The sequence below is a fragment of the Cardiocondyla obscurior genome, linkage group LG01 (genome assembly GCF_019399895.1).
Source record: "Cardiocondyla obscurior isolate alpha-2009 linkage group LG01, Cobs3.1, whole genome shotgun sequence".
Classification (NCBI taxonomy): Eukaryota; Metazoa; Arthropoda; class Insecta; order Hymenoptera; family Formicidae; genus Cardiocondyla; species Cardiocondyla obscurior.
The window spans coordinates 10,040,001-10,057,442 of record NC_091864.1 but is presented as its reverse complement, the minus strand read 5'-3'; the positions used below and the strand labels follow the sequence as shown (position 1 = coordinate 10,057,442).

The window sequence follows — 17,442 nt, the reverse complement described above, 5'->3', positions numbered from 1 at the left end:
CGCGTGCCAAATATCTCGGCCCCGTTCGCCGCCGGTTTGAGCTGTCGACGGACTCGCTGTACGTGAAATATTTCAATTTTCCAAAAATTTCCACCCCTTGCCGCCGTCCATCGCGCGCCCAACCAATCTGCTCCTGTACGGTTCCACCGAACAAATGAGCTGCAGAACGGATACGACTACGGCTAATGAGCAGTTACGATAAATTGTCAATTCAAAACGCGAATAAAATTAAAGGCGTCGAGTTATAAATTAATTAATCGAGTAATCTTAAACATGTACTTATGATATTTTATTTGTAACATTAAAAAAAAAAAAAAAAATACGAAGCAGTATTCAAAAATTTAATTACGCTAAATCGTGACTTTTATCAAAAATTCTTTAGCAAAAAGACAAAGTAGAACAAAAGTAATATGACAAGTCGATATCTAGAAGAGTATTTTACTCGTTAGAGAACTGCTTTACTTAATAAAAGCTGATTTTATTATCTGGATATTAGAGACCGAGAATCTGAAATCTTTTCCTTCGTCGTGCTACGAAATAGTCTTTTTTTGGACAGAGCTTACTTTGGACACTCATCTTCGTGTCGGTGGCATGGCTATATCGCTTTTTATGAATGACACCATATGGTGCCAGTTTTTCCAGAATATGGATGATAGTAAGAAATACGGATAAGTTATGTACATACGGTAGCTAGAATAAGATTATATATATCAAAAATTTTGCAATATGCTTCTCACGCAACACGAGGACTATCGCGAAGTATAATTTATCGTTTCGTAAACACAGCACTGAGTTAATTTAGTTATTTTACGGCTCAGCTCGGTTATATTTATTAACAAACGTATATGAAACGTATATATTATATTTTTAATCGAGATTGAGTTTCATCGGGCAAGAAAAAAAGCAATTCGAACTAGTTTCCTTTTATAGAATTGATTTAATCGGCGAAGCTACTAATTTCGCCACGGTAAGACGCTTTTTCCGGACAGATCTTGAAATCGCTTTTTCCACCCTTTGCTCGGCTTACCACGGAATCCTTACATTCGCGAACCGCGTCGGCGGTATACTGCTTTTTATACCGATGCCATAACGGTTGCATCATTCTCTTTCTCTTCTCACCACGATCGGCGACCGAGACAAGCAAGCTTGGCCACCAAAGGGGATCGCAAAAAGGTTATTTGCCGGTTTGATCCGTCATGAGGCCGGACGGGTGACGGGTGTTTTTACGTTTCCGTGTCTATGGTACGAAGATATGCTCAACCGTTCTGCTTCGCGCCACCGCTCGCGAGGTGATCTCTGATTATCGTGATCGAATTGCCGCACTGATAAAAATACGCGATCTGTATATGTACAGCCGAGTGTACAGCTAATAAACTCATCTCTTTGAAACCGGCAAACACACTCGCGTTTCCTTTTTTTTATAATATTCCTTTAAATTACTAAAGGAACGGAAGGAAATCAGCGAAATCTATTGGGAGTTCTTGGATTATTTATGACTACCGCTGATTATCTCTTTAAAATACATTTTAAATCTTATGCTAACCATTGAAAAGCAACGCGAGCATTCTTAATTTTGCATACGTATTAATTTTGTTAATGCGAATGTAAAAATATAATTTTTTTTTTTACATTAGAACTTTTATTAGCGTACAATTTTAATATTGCGCAGAATAATTAAGGTGGGTACTTGATAAAATGAGTTCTATTATGTTAAAATAATTTCTCAAAGTATAAAAGAGAATAGTACGGAAGCCTAAAAAGCTGTCCTTTCATATATGCACTATCCGAGGATTAAAGCGAGATTCCCAATATTGTGTATAATCCAATATATTTATTTCCAATATATTTTAATTATATTATGCATTACGTAATATATTTTATAATACTACACGTAATTATTAGTCAATTTTTTTTATATATAATTGTTGTGAAAAAGAAAATACGTTAGTTTTTTTAACTACTTTACAAAATGCAAAAATATTAAATATAGAGCCCAAATAATGAATCAAAAATATAAAAAGCGTGTGATGTGGAACAAAGTCACACACCTGTGCTATTTCGCGCGCTGCACAGGCTAACAAGTTCAATTCAATGAATCGTTATGTACGCCGAAACCTAATTGACTCTGATCCTGTCAAACAAGCGTGTGCCGTGTTGCCTCGCACGCAGCGATTACCGACGTGTATCCCGCTTGAATAGCGTCATTCGATGAGATCAGGTAAGCCATGGTTGCAGATGTTGCAGGAAATGTTACGTACGTAATACGATTATATAGTAACACTAGACAATGCCGGAAATATAACACAAGTACGTGTGTGTAATTATTACGTGCATAAAAGTGTGGCTTATCAGTTTTCATCGATCTTTCGCTATCGATATTCTTCACCATACTGTAATCTAAATATAATTCAATTCGGCAAATTCAAATATGCGATAAAGTTACTATTCGATAGATGACGAACTTGCGTATGAACGTCGCATTAGATCATATGATAATTGAAAGTAAGAGAAGGAGAAATAGAGAAACTGAGCGAAACGATATTATGCCATCGCAAAAGAAAATGTAGGATACTAAATGAAAAAGCATTTAGTATTGACATTTCTGTGAAATAATACGAATTACCTAATTTGTCACATTGACAGTTTCACGTTTAATATATATACCGACAGAGTTAAAAAAAATGACTATTAGATTAGCAGTTAATAAATAGTAATCTTAAATGTAAATTTAATTTAAATCTAATTTAATTTGGAGTTAATTGTATTAAAATAGAAATCATTAATTAATTGATATATTCCGTCAAACACAGATAAGTATATCCACACAGGGATATTATATTTTACGATTTTCGTATAAATTTTAATAAAGGAAGTATTAAAATTTATGTATCTCGAATAATTTTATATTTCTCCTTCTCTAAATTAAATACTTGTACATTAAATGTCAAACTGCCGAATTTTTAAAGCCATCGGATTCGTCAGGTTCCTGTTCTTTCGAATAATCAATTATAATGTTTGAGTATTCATGCACGTTAAACACGTTCACAAATCCCACAGCCTCCTAGTTAACGTATTCATGATCCCGGGTACGTATTGCGTCAGGTTAAAAATTCACGACGTCGGTGCTCCCTCAATCACATAACTTCGTCGTAATCGATCTTTGATTCAAAATCTTTCCTCGCTGCAAAACGTGCACCGTCATACGGACAAATTCTTCCGTTCTTCATCCCCCGCTCGGCTCCCTCTGCGCTCGTTTCTTCGCCGCCCGTCTCGCTCCCTCGCGCCCACCCCCGCCATCCCTTGCTCTCTTCCGCGAGCGTCCCAGCCGCCCGACAGATAAAACTTCATCCTCCGCTCCGTTTCTCACACCGTCACCCATACCATGCCATTTATATACGATTTTTCTCGTAATCGCGAACATCCATTTACGACGGGCTCCTTCAATTTCTCGTTACCCCAACCCGCGGACCCACCCGTGCGCCCTACACCCCCGTCGTGCCAGAGTCGTGCTCCCTTCTTCGGCTTACGTCCCCTCCACCGAACGCCAGACGTCCTTTGCTATTGATTTACGACGGCTATTTGCAAGATCACGCCGAGCGCGTTAAAACTTTCTACAACTGCGCCACGCCTTGTGTCGTATTGCTTCTCCCGGCGATTACGCCGAGTCATTCTGAAATGTTTCTGAAAGTTCTGCCGAGGGATCGGACGGTGGCCAGGCGCGAGCGAGGAAGCTGCCGCAAATCGCCCGAGGCTATTGCGGAAAACGTGCCGCGTCGTAATAATTCGGTCTGCTTTCACGCTACTTTCCTATTAAGCGAACCGCCACGTATGAGCCCACGAGCTCGTATTATGTGTGAAAATATTATTGTTTTTATGACGAAATCTTTCTAAAATAATAAGGGTTGCGATTAGAGTGCTCTGCTCCCTATCTCGAAACGTATGTGCGCTGTAACGTAATGACGAAACTATTGGAAGTATTATTATACACGTTTTCACTCGCGAGCGAGAAAATAATGGAAATTTTAATAATAAAACAATTGAAATGCTTTTACTAATATTTAGAACGAAACAAAGGAAATCCTACAAACCAATTTGGATTAAAAAAAAAAAAAATTCTCCACATCTCTATTTTTATGTCTCGTGCAAAAATCGGAAAGTTTATATCTGTGTGCGAGTATATTTGTCCTCGGTATCTATCTAACAGTCAATCGGTCAAAACAATCTCTACGTTAAAGCATCTGGTATCAGATCGAATTGCGCTGCCAACAATTGGAGATGGTTATCATTTCCGTTTTCAAATTGGAATCGTGTCAACCTTTCAAAAATTCAAACAATCTAAAATCGATTCAACAACGGTCAGAGTTTGTATAAATGCTTAAGATAATTAAGAAAATATTTTGTTTTATTGAGAGAGAGCAAAAGAAAAAAAAAAAAGCTTTTTTTGTATTTAATACGAATGACGATTATTTAAAATATTTAAATTTTACAATTTTACAATCCGAGATATTAGCTTTCAGTCATACATACAGTTAATATCAAAAAGTGATCGGCGATACTTTACTGTAAAACTAGCTAATATGCACATAAACAGATCTTTATGTGTATGAATTAAATAAATTAATAATAACTCTTTCATTACTCGCAATTCTTTCATAACGCGATTAACAATCTATTACCATTTAACTAACGTATGACATCCACGAATTGTATGACGCCAGCGTTGTTAACTAAAATAATGTGAAATACAATCGCGAAGCAACTTTGAATAGTGCGAGCTGTTGAAACGAAACGTTCACGTAAAATGTTTATGCTAAAACATGCAGCCGCCGAATGAAAAGCTTAACGCAATACAGTTACGTGCAATCGCGCGTGCTTTAAAATAATTGAAACTTCAATAATTAATGCAAATGAAAGTGTAAAATGTACATCCATTAACGATGGTGCTTCGGCACGCTCAATCATGTAAAATCAACGAACGGATCGAACCGTATGCAAAATCATAGAACGTATTGCAAGGGATTGGCGGATGCAAACCTAGTTTAACGCGATGAGGTACCACGGCCATTTACGATGGAGGCATATGAAAAGCTAGTCTGTAGCCGCAGCTTGAGCACTCTTGATTCACCTCTGTCGACTCGTAAATGAATCCACTCGCTTGATAGGCAGTTAAAACGCCTGTTGCTTTAAGGCTCGCACGTGAGCTCATCAGCATTATGACGTAACAGTTATACGGGGTTTCCTATCGGGAATGCCTTTATCCTCATCTCGAATAACCCAATTAATTGATTCCTCAATGATAAAGATTCTATCTTTACCGTGTTAAACCAACGATACGTAATTTCCTCTTCAATATCAAGTTTAACAAACAAATTATTGTAAAGTAAATTGTTATTTTTTATTATTTAAATTTTTGTATTAGAAATTTATTTTTAAACTTTATAAAATTGTAGACGTCGTAATACGTTCGTTAATTACATATAATCACGTACGAGTTATTTTTAAAAGTTTTCAAGTTAGAATGTAAACAAATAACGCAGTTACAAATATATTATAATATATTTGCAGCAAAAAAAAAAAAATACAGTTAGCCAATTCGTAGTGTAATCTTATATTCTTACGGTTACTAAGTTTCTTAAAATGGTTCCCTCCGATTTGGAACCATTTAAATAGCCTGTTGCTCGGTAAACGCGGTTACCGCTCGTAATTTTTTAATTTTATTGTGAAGAAATCACACATCCAACGTGCGGAGATTCTTCCGATATGAAATTCTGTTCACGTTTACACCGGTGCTTCCGACACCTTTTTTCACGTCCTTCGACAGCTGGCAACAGCTGTTGTGAAAAGCTGCCCAAAACGAAGACATAGTTCTCCAACGAAATACGAGACCGTTTCGAGAGTTTATTTTTCTTTTTACACGTCTGAGAAAAACAAGGCATATCAATTTTCCGCTATCGCCGTCCCATCTCTTTTTCCCTGTTCTTTTTCTAGTAGGAAATAGATCGCTTCGAGCGAAAGTCTTAATTAAAATTATTCAATCCTGTCGTTATTACGTAATAGCGCTTTCTACATGTATGAAATCGATTGTCTGATAAATGAAAATTGCAAGAATTTTTCTGTTTAATATAAATTATGTTGAAAAAGAAATCGTCGCTTTTCCGTATTGATAATTTTTATCGTTTTATAATTTTAGGTATTATTAGTTTTTGGTACGTAATAAACATTTCCCCAAAACGTGCAATCACCATTATTAGCGTTTCGCGTTGCCAGTGACAGATATAATAATATCGCGATACAGAAAGCGCTGAATTAAACTTGGCGGAGGAAAACGAAGTCGTCGGCAGTTAATCTCAGAAAGTATGTGTGCAAATCACACGAATCTCCGGTAAACACCATATTGGCAAACAACCCGGTCTATGCGCAGTTTCCTCGTTTAATTAACAGCGAGAATATTTGATTCTGACCTTTGTTTACAGTGCACACCATATTTGCGATTGTTCCAATGAGACTAATAATCATACTGCGATATAACGATGCAACGTATCTCGAGCGAATACTGCTGTAATATTTCCAACGTAAATTTATATCACACATTTATACAAATTTCTGCATCGTACATAATGTACTCTTGTGCGATTTTCTCCGTAATGTCAAGTTTAAAAAAAAAAAAAGAGGGGAGGGAAATTATTATAAATATATAAGTCTTTATTTCAGTTTATCCGAAATTATTATAAATAATACAGGAGCTAAAACGTAAAGCTAGATAGGCAGCCGTTGTTGTAGGTTCATAGCGCGTACCAGCGAAATATACGATGAAATATAAAGTACACGGAAATATACACGTGTTACTGATAAAGCCGAATAATACATTAATATTGGACACGAATGCACATTCTGCAAGCCGCCCGGAACGTGACCAATCTGTCTAATTGTGCAAAATATGAAATCAACGTTATAAATCATTATGACACGTATCCGGGTGATATATGTAATTTTGATAACGACAGAAATCACACAATAATTTGCTACTGCACGCTCGATACGTAATTTATGACTATTGCAAAGGAAATTTAGCCTGGACGCGCGGTCTATTAATATCTGATAATTTTGCGACGTCTGAAGTACAGGAAATCCTTCCTGCGAATATGACGAAACGAGCGGGCAACAAAAGTTTCACGCTACAAAGCATTTGGGTATCTATTATATATCTTCATTGCACGTGTGACACAACTTGATAGTACTAGAACTAATGTAAACTCTCAATGCCGCAATAATGTAACGCTCGCGTTAATTATTAACGAAAGTTCAACCGGGTTATTTATTATTGACACCACACGCTTGAAACGAATGCTGCCAGTTTGCTGTCAGCCGTGCATTTGGGATCACAGTTAGCCTGCGTAACCGTTGATACAAGCGAAAGCTGGCAACAAAATGTCACTTACACCGAACTTTCGTGGTGACCATGGTAGATTCCGTCGCAATTCTCAGGAGTGCCGGGATGTCGGGCAACTTGTAGGATTCCGCATCGTGGATCCAGACATTCGCAGAAGTCTCGGCTCAACACTCTGTGCTTTTCGCTGCGAATTGCCATAATAAATTCATAAGCAATTCTTATGCGGCGAAGATAGGAATGAAGGCCGCATGATTTTTTTATCCGCGTATAAAAACTGCAGTGTTAGTTCGATTAATTTTCAAACGTTGTATTTTCATCAGACTATGTGTTGCATAGAAAAAAATTTGATTACATTTGCTGACTTGGTTTGCTGCTTTTTCGTTATTTTATGTAACCTGAATTAATTTTGAAACAATAGAGAGAATAAAATGTATGAAAGAAAAAAATTCTGAATTTATCGTGGAATAGAGTTTTTGCTCAAATTTTATTTGGAAACATTGCTCTTTACTTACGTTAGATGTAAATGTTTAATACTGCATTATGCATAAGAGAAGCCTATGATTCTTATTAACATTATCGTTAAATGAAAACCCTTATCTGAAATTCTTGAACCGCGTCGAACCGCGGATCTCAAGGTAAATTAATTACTCTCTTCTTCGCTTCACAACACATTTATCACATTTTGCGAGGGGACAGATTCTTTTCCCTCAAATGTTTTTAACTCACCCTCGAAACGACTTGCAGATTTTGTTCAACGTCTTTTCTCTTCTTAAAAAAAAAAAAAAAGCCCCGACTAATCTAGAAGCGCATCTCCCCTCAACTTAATTTTCTTAATTGAGTTAGTAGTTAGCTTTCACACATTAATTTTTATATACATTACACATAATATTTTTAATCTTTATTTTATCTTTTATTATATTATATTATATAATTTTACTAAAAAAAATGTAACCTTAAAACAATCAGAATAAGTCTAACGTAATTTTATAATAAATAAAAATTTTTGTAAACACGATGTTATTCTTAAACATTTTTTAGTTACATATTTAGAAGTACTATTTTTGTGTAGTTTTTTTTTCAACAGTCTGCTACATACATTTTGTTCTTTCAAGATGCACTTACCTCAATTAGATCATTGAATATTTATGTAGAATGTTAGATTTTTCAACAAAGTAATCATATCCTACGTATAATTTGAACAGAAACAAATATAAAACTAACATTTTAATAGATTGACTTGTATTTTGAATTTGATTATCGAAAAGAAAGGAAAAGAAAATTTCTTTTTTACTTTAATTTTCTGTGCTACCGGAAAGATATGCTCTTTGTTTTGCCGCAGCAGAAACGCTTCATTGCGCGGCAAACAGAAGCGTGAACGGCAAATGTGTGCGGTTACCATATGTCAAGAGATTTTCGAGTGGACGGTGTACCTTCCCTTTGGGAACGACGATACAATCTGAGCTCTGCTGACAGTTTCCCTTGCTACCAGCCTCCCCGCCGTGAAAACCACCCCGCGTCCGATATCCCGCAACCTCGTACGACCTCGCTCCACCGCTATTCCTCCACCCACTCGCAGTTCCTCTTCCTTCTTCGCCGATCTCGTTCTTTCGTCCTCTTCTTTCTCTTCCTCCAGCCGGGAGGTTTTTTTTTTCTTTTTCTTTGGTTCCGCGACGGTACCTCTTGCCGCACGGGAATCCCCTCTGACACGCAGAATGGATGACTTGAGAATTTCATCTCGTAGCCTTTCGCTCGTGCGTTCTCGTGCTATCGCCGTCGTTCTGCCGGCATCTTCCGCTTCGTCTTTTTCTCGCAGTTTTCGCTCCTTCCTCCTTTTTTTCTTTCTTCCCACGGCTTCCACCGTTTCCACGAGCCAACGCGCTCACCGTCTTCTCCTTCTTATCGCAGGCAATGTCGCTATCCTTTGTGTCGCGATGCCGCACGCTTTGACGAACGAGTCATCCGCGTTTGGCGCCCCGGCAAATAAATAGTCGTCGCCGGTGTCGTCGGAGCGACGTAAACTCGCGGGCACGCGGAAATTCGTATCGCATCCGCTGAACCGCGTGCAACCATTACGCAGTCGATTCTCCTAAATTTTACTTCCGTCTTTCATTTTTTTTTTCCACTGTTTTTCTTCAGCATTTTACTCAGAGGAAAATCATAATTAATCTGTATTGCTCAAACCTTAATTAATTTACACTACGTAAGAAATACGAAACAAGCGGATAGTTACTTCTTTTTGTTTTCACATGTATAAAATTAATCTCATTTGTTATATTTTTTTTATTAGTACATATTAATTTAAACATCTCTATAATTTAATTTTTTTTATTTGTATGTTTCAGGAAGGAACTTTTTTGCGTTTTCTCATCACCGATGCAAGTGCAAAAACGAACCGCAGCCAGGTTTGTCGATCGTGTTTTCGCGAGTACCGTTAAAGAAGTCGGGCGCTTTGCTTTGCGAAATATAGGAACGCGAGTGCCGTTCAATAGTGTCGTGCGAAAGATTTTAAGTAATATTTTTTTTAATTAGCTCTCGCGATCTTAAATTCACGTTCATGGTTTTCGCGAGTGTCTTGTCGCGGAAAGAAGGCATCCCAATCTGAGAGGAGGAAAAAGCCTTGGATAGGCATCATGCTTCGGTGGAGCAACGTTTCGGTGAGAATCATTTTTTTATTGTTTTTAAATAACAATGTTTTGAAATTTTTGTGGATAGCTTTGTCGTTTTAGTAAAAATTAAAATAAAAATTTAAATAATTAATGAAGAAATAAATTTAATATTTTATTAAAGTTTAATTTATTACAGATTTTATTTAGACAAGAAATAATTTAATTTTTTTAAATAATGGCGATTATTGTACACCTTTTTACAATAATATTTTATTTTTGTGTGTTACAGTATCTTCACAGCTGCCTAGCTGAAACTCCACTGCTGCGCATCAAATCGGTGAGTTAATAACATTTTTTATACTATAATTTTTTGATAGCAGACGTAGAAATATTTTATATTGCGCCAAATTCGTTAATTTTCAAACGCACCTTACTTAATATGTGCCCTATACTTGTTGTTGGATCGTCTTTTTTTTTTTTTTTTTTTTTTTTTGCGGTACGGATGATAAGCATCCGCTCTCGCGTGCACGGTATTTACCTTGCGGGCTAAAAACGTTGCAACATGATAAATATTTATAAATTAAGCGACGCATTTGCGCGAGGACTCTGAGCTTTATTGGAAATAGAGAAAAAAAAAGTTTTTACCCGCAATTAGCTGGACATTTCACGAAGTATCTTAATATTAATAAAGTTAATATATCTATATAACCAAGATCGTGTCACGATATTTGTAAGCTAATTTCTCGCGAATATAGAAACGACATCGCGATAGAATTAAACGGGTGGGACTGATTGAAATTGATAATATATTAAACAATTGTGCGAATTGGCAAAATTTTTTGTGACACGAAACGCTCGAAGTGCACACGTCTGGCAACATTATAAGGATTGATTGTGATTGACGGGAATTGATTTAAAAAATTGAAAAGCATTTCTTTCGTCACGATCGTCCGTGGGAGATGTCAATCTCGTAACGCGCGAACACACACGCACGCGTGGATATGTCGAATAATGTATTACGTATGAATTTATGAGCATAAATTTGCGATAAATCAATTCCGGAGCGTTTTCGCGTATTCTACGATGGAAACGACGGTCGCTCGCGCGCCAAATATGCGGAACGTTTGGGCATGCCGTTCCGGATTTTGTAAACGTCCTAGGTATCACGTCGGATACGAAGATACGTCGACAGCCGTGCCGTTTTACGATGGAAAGTCTGTGTACGCGGAATAAATATGTATAGCCGTAATGCAATATAAGGCACGGGAGGGTGGAAGCTTTTCTCATTTCTCCGGCTCGTTTTAAAAGGAGTGACGCTGCTGTTTATGATATCGCCGTGGAGGCATTTGTCGACCGAGGCTAAACAATCGACTGTATGTAAAAAAAAAAAAAAAAATGAAAGAAATCGTACGGTAACGTTCAAACGCGAAAATTTTTTAAGTACGTATGTAGAATATGTATATCGATTGTTCGCGACGTCGCGCCGTAGATGAGACTCGATGAAATTGGAAAGATACATGAATTATAGATCGCGGTTTGTTAGATCCGTGTCTAGCTTGATTAATTTAGAGCACCAAATCTCATGTTCGAACCAGACGCGACTTACGATATATTTGGCTGTGCAAAACTGCATTATTTACCAAATGTCTGAGAAAAGCACTCAATATTGATAAAAAATTCCGCAATTGTATTTTTACGCTTCAGATGCTCAAAATTAAACTTCTACTTTATATTAAGATATTTTTTAAAGCGCCGCGCGTTTATACTGCTTTAAAATCACCCTAGCGATAATTTTACTTTCGATATTGGAACTGCGTTTCTTGAAACGTGGTAATTGACGATTGAACAGTAGCGAGTGTGCCTGCGAGCAGGAGTTTAGTTAAGCTTCGGATTAAGCCCGTGCAGTTGTGTCCGTGAGCAGATTCGTGTAACTTGTTAAATAAAGGTATTTAATGCCGCATTAGATACAGATGTTCAAAACAATGTTGCAGATGATTTAAACGCGTTTTGTTGTATGAATGCGACATCTTAGGTCAGAATAAAATTTTTTTTATTAAATTGAAATCTAAACGGGGTATATAAATATATTCAACAATTTTTAAACGCACGCTATTCATCGACGCTCAACTTGGAATAATTTTATCGACTGCTTCGCGATCGGAGTCGATGCATCAAATACAGTTCTTATTTTTTCCTTCCTCTTTACCGTAGATAAGGAATTATTTAAAAAGTAATAAATCAACTTTTTTGGCTTTTTAGCCACAATTTAAAACACCGGTCATCAATAGAGGCGGCCGCATCGCTTAATCACCGTATGAAGTGATTGTTACAGTTTGATGCGCGCGCGGTATATTCGCCGATATACTATCTATAGACTAATGTTTAATTCAAACGCCAGTCTTTACTTTATGAGAGCGAGCCCGGCTTAACCTCGCCTCCGCGTGAATCCCCGAAAAAACTTTCAGCAAAGTTGAATCGCCTTTTTCCTGACGCGGTTATCCACGAGGTATTAACACGGATCGTAAAGCCGAACGTGCCCGTCGGCGATATAACCACGATACGTTTTCTGCAGAAACGAGCGTAGGGGAAGAAGGGAGGAGAAAAGAAACGGCCGCGGGAAACAAAAGGAGAACGATCGCGGGGCGGAGGGGGAGGGATGGAAAGGGGAGAAAAACGAAGGACTCACGATGCGGCGCATCCACTCGAAGGCTTAATAAACCGATTTAATTAAAGGAGCAGCGTATCGCGGGAGCGCGAGAACTAGCAACGAGGTACGGGTGGGACAAAGAGAGAAATGCGCAATTAATGCCAGGGGCAGTAGAAGAGGTGAGATAGCAATGTTCGGGGTGAGTCCTTCCGTAAATACCCGCAATATTGATTCCCAATTCCTTATTCCAATGTCCATAATCCTGGACTATTACACGCGCAGCCGGTACGTAATACGTTTGCCAATCTCCATCCACAAATCCCCAGTCGAGCATTGATGACTAGGCTTGCTTCCGTATGGTGGTAGAGAATTAGGAATTATTATTCTCTCTCATTTAATACCTGCGGTGTACGCGCCCGTGGGAATTAGCGTGCCCGAATAGAATGATGGATAGGTATACGGAAAAGATGGTGGATTAAGAAGTTGCGGCGTGCGGCACGTAAGCACGGTGATAACGTTATAATGTGTACCGCGGGATGAGCGAAATTGGAAAGTGAATCTTGTAACCTGGAATTTAAGTTATCCACGGTAATTTATGAACAAACATAGCTGAGGTAAATTTGCAATTAGCCAGGCACGTAAAGAGCAAGTAGTACGAGTCAATTTCTTCCGTGCAGTATCCTCCGTCGGCCGTTATTATATCCCTCCCGTTAACATAAATCTTACCTTATCGATACATCGCTCAAGCGATTTTATAAAACAAGTTAATCGGATTCAGCCTTCCGACGGTAGTAGCTTAATTCAGGCATAATCTGTAGGGCCGCAAAAACGTTCCGCTAGATGGTCGCGGCAATTTATTACCACGCGGCACGACAACTTATCACGATGGATGACGTCTTAATGACAACGACTTTCCAGTGGCTCGCGGACGCGAGATTGATTCGCGATGTTTCAGGATCGCGCGCAAAACGCGCGAGTCTGTCCCGCATACGCGGCAAACAACCCCTATGCCAGAGATTAACGTGTAAAGTGCTCGAAACTCGTACAACATGACTGGTAGGAGACGCGCCTCGATTTTCCCGCTTCGCCGCGAGCTGCCGGCATGCGTACTCAAGTGAGAAAGCAGCTAAAGGGTGGTAGGGGGATGAACGCCGGGTCTAAACAAACTTTCCGTTGTCTGCTGCAAGAATGATAATGTGGATAGCGTTCGGCACGTTTTGGATTAGGTTTTGAGTACAGGTCTGGGAGGGCTCGAGAAAGCGAGTGAGAATATTCGCCGCGTTAAAGAGAGAGAAAGAGAGAAAGATGGATTCCACGCGATCAAGTAGAGGCGAGCAGGGAGACTAACGTTTTGACGCTGTATAGGTGCGAAATGTTCCACCGCGTGCGAAAACGAGAGGGCGAAGGAACGGCGAGGAGGCGCCAAGTGCGTGTGCGAAGCAGATAGAAAGGAGAAAGAGAGCGCGAGGGGTCGGGGAGGAGGACCGAGAAAGATGGATATACGGCAAGAATGATGGAAGATGAGAGAGGCGAGCATGAGTTGATATTAGGTATTTAATAGACAGCTCTAGGGAGTTGCTCGGGCGAGCGAGAACTGAACCGTAATGTTAGCACGCGGCAGGAGGGATTTCTCATAAGCTGACCTCGGCGAGCCGAGAATATAGTTGAAAGGGTGTCGGAGAGGATGGAGAGTAGAACGAGGCTCGCTGACGGTGACTGAAGGCGATCCTGGTGCTGATGCCGAGGCTGTTGGTGGTAGTAGCGATAGCGGGCGGCAACGGGGCGCGAAGGGCGGGCGGCGGAGACGCCGACGGTACCACTACTTCGGGCTTGCGGTAGACGAGGAAAAGAAAGGGGGATAACTTGAATCTGAGTTTTCTTCCAGTAAACCCACGGATTACCAGTCGCTTTAACTTAGCGACGCCCCTCGTTTCTCAGGTGTCGTTCTCGGGGTGTCACCATATTGGATACTTTCGAGGCGCCCGGTGTGGAGCGCGGGCTACCGTGCCGTTATTAGAAAGAAATTTGATATATCGTCGTAGTTGCCGGGACCTACGCGCCGGCTGCGGGCACTTACTCGATGAAGGCCGAAATCAACAAGGGAGGCATTTTGTGCGAGATACAAATGACAGTCTAAAGAATGAGAAAGGAAAAAGATAGAGAGAGAAAGAGAGTACTAGATAATGATCGCGCACCTTGTAGGTCGGGGTGGTGAATAATTTATTACCTAGTTGTCGAGCGGACGAGACGGTATCTAAGATTGACGACGTGCAACGCATATTTTCATAATGATAATAGAAAAGACAAATATATCGTCGCGATAAACGTACGTGAGCAATCAAGCATTAAATAAATGTAATTGGTATGCTTGTAAAAATTTTACACGCTTTATATCGTTAGAAGTTCAACCGTAGTCTAGACAGTTATCGAATTAGGACGTTGAATATTCTGTTATGTCCCAATAATGAATAGAATTTTGAGCGTAACATATTCTATATGTGCGCACGTTTAATTTATAATATTTTTAATTGCAGATTAATTATATTGTAGTTAAATGCAGCTACGTTTTTCGTTTTCACCGTTATATGTAAATACAAAAACGGCTGCAAAATCAAATCTTTGTAATTTCTACATGCGAAATGATTTAATTTATCGCTTCTTTATGCTCGTTGATCGCGATGGCGTAAATAACAGTAGCGCAATTTTTAATAACTGCTTAGCAGGAATAATTTAATAAAAATTTTAAATAAATATTTTAATCTTTGTTAACGTAATTAAAATAATATTTTAAAATTAATTAATAGTACCTATATAATTCAACGTAATTTTACTTTTAATGGTATACCATTTTCAGAACATTTAGTTTAATTTAATTATGCCACATATAATTAAAAGAAATATTATCGTATAAAGTACCGTTTTTTAAATTAAACAAATCACCGACATTTAAACAAATATTGGCATTTCAAACTTTCCACGCAAAATCAAGCGAATTTGCCATAAGCAATAGACAAACCATTTTCTTTTTTAAGCTGCGCGTTTTCTTCGCTTTGCATTAATGAAAATTTATATTCTTTCCTGACTACTTGCGGCAGCACGAGGTGCTCCCCTTTCCTTCGCACTTGAGATTTTTCTCCAAGGAGACGCTCCGTGATTCGTTCCAAGACAGTTTTCCGCTCGTCACAAACGGAGGTTTGTTCCCACCTCCGTTCTCAAACTCATTCCACGCGCTGACGATATGCCAAATGCATATTCAATTTTGTAAATCCACTCCACTCGCCCGTAGAATATCTGTACGTGAGGCGGATGACGTACAACTGAACTTTGCGATATAATCGCAAATATTGTGTGTCTTTTGACCCGAATGTTCACTATTGAAATATCACGGAATTATTCGATCCACGTATTTCGATATCCTATTTCAGTATTGCCTAATTTTATCGCAAATGAAGAATTCAAGCACACGATAAGAGAACTACGCGCGGTAAAGAGCACGGGGAGACGAAAAATCGTGCATCGCTTAATTCCCGTTTTATAAATATCTTTTAGAATATTGGAAATCTTTACAATTACTTCCTAGAGTATTCGAACGAAAATACCCCGAGTGCTTTTTTATTTCGCAGTAGATAATAAAAATAAATCGTCTCTTTAACGTGGCTTCCTTGACGCAAATTAACATCGGGATATTTACGATTCTCGCGTATCCCGTTGATGCGCTTTTCCTTCCGCCATCGCCGAGTGATATGCGAGAACGCCGGCGTGCCGCGGAAAAGCGGCATATCAAGAATAGCTAGGCTGCATTCGTGTCATCGTTTGATAATCGGGTGACTACCGTACGTGTTTTCGGGCACGTTAGCGCGGTTCTCTCGAGCTACAAGAATATCGGAGTATATTCGCATCGTCGTCGTTCTCGGCGAATCTTATTACATTCTTTTTTTGTATCAGAAAAACGGACAAATGCGACGAATTCGTCGGATATGTTTCTGCTACGTTTTTAGACTAGATAGTTCGGCATTCGCTTAATAGAACGATTGTCTTGGGAGGGAATATACATTCAAATGCCTTAAGAAGGCGATCGACGGGGAGGACGGAATATGATTAGGACGAAATTACCCTTTTATCGCCCAGTATCTCATGGAGACCACAAAAGACCGCGCATGTGAAGATCTCGTCTCCCTTCGTCGGAATTATACGCGTCCACATCAGATTTTTCGGAAAATTGGGTACGACGTTTTCTTGAGGATATTTACGAGAGTACAACTACGCGTACATTGCTCCGTATCACTGCGTCATCAAACGGTTGATCGTTATAAGAAATATTAGAAGTATATTTGGTTTATTAGAATTTTCGGGGTACGTCGGTAAGAAATAAATTAAAAAATAATTTTTGATAATTAAAATTTTTTTTTTAATTAAATTCTAAAGTAGATAAAATGTAATATTTTAAGATGCTATCATATAATATGCATAAATATATAATATTTGTTATTTTTGGAAATATGCGCGTATTTGTGATATGAATATTGTAACATCGGTTCTAAATATGTAAACTTGTCTATGGTAAATTTATCGTCAAGTTTGCCGCGGGCAAATAAATGATGAAAGTTAATGTCGAGCCTAGCGCAAATTAGGTTTAAACGTATGCATACGCGAGCGTATTGCTGGTTACGCATAAATTTAATTCAAGCCTTTCTTTCGGGATCATCAGCAAATCAGTACGCGGAACAAAATTACGGCAGCCGCGGATGGCAGTCAATTTAAAGTCGAACCGTTGCCTCTTGTTTTTGATTAAATTATCT

At 38.7% G+C, this 17,442-nt stretch overlaps 1 long non-coding RNA gene across 1 annotated transcript in view; it reads left to right on the top strand.

Annotated features, from left to right (window-relative positions):
* LOC139105662 (uncharacterized) overlaps nucleotides 1-17,442 on the top strand; it is an 87,133-nt gene that overhangs the window by 8,640 nt on the left and 61,051 nt on the right. Inside the window, exons 3-4 of the long non-coding RNA XR_011546222.1 lie at nucleotides 9,733-10,044; nucleotides 10,286-10,333. This is a non-coding gene — a long non-coding RNA (uncharacterized lncRNA). The remainder of the gene's footprint in view (nucleotides 1-9,732; nucleotides 10,045-10,285; nucleotides 10,334-17,442) is intronic.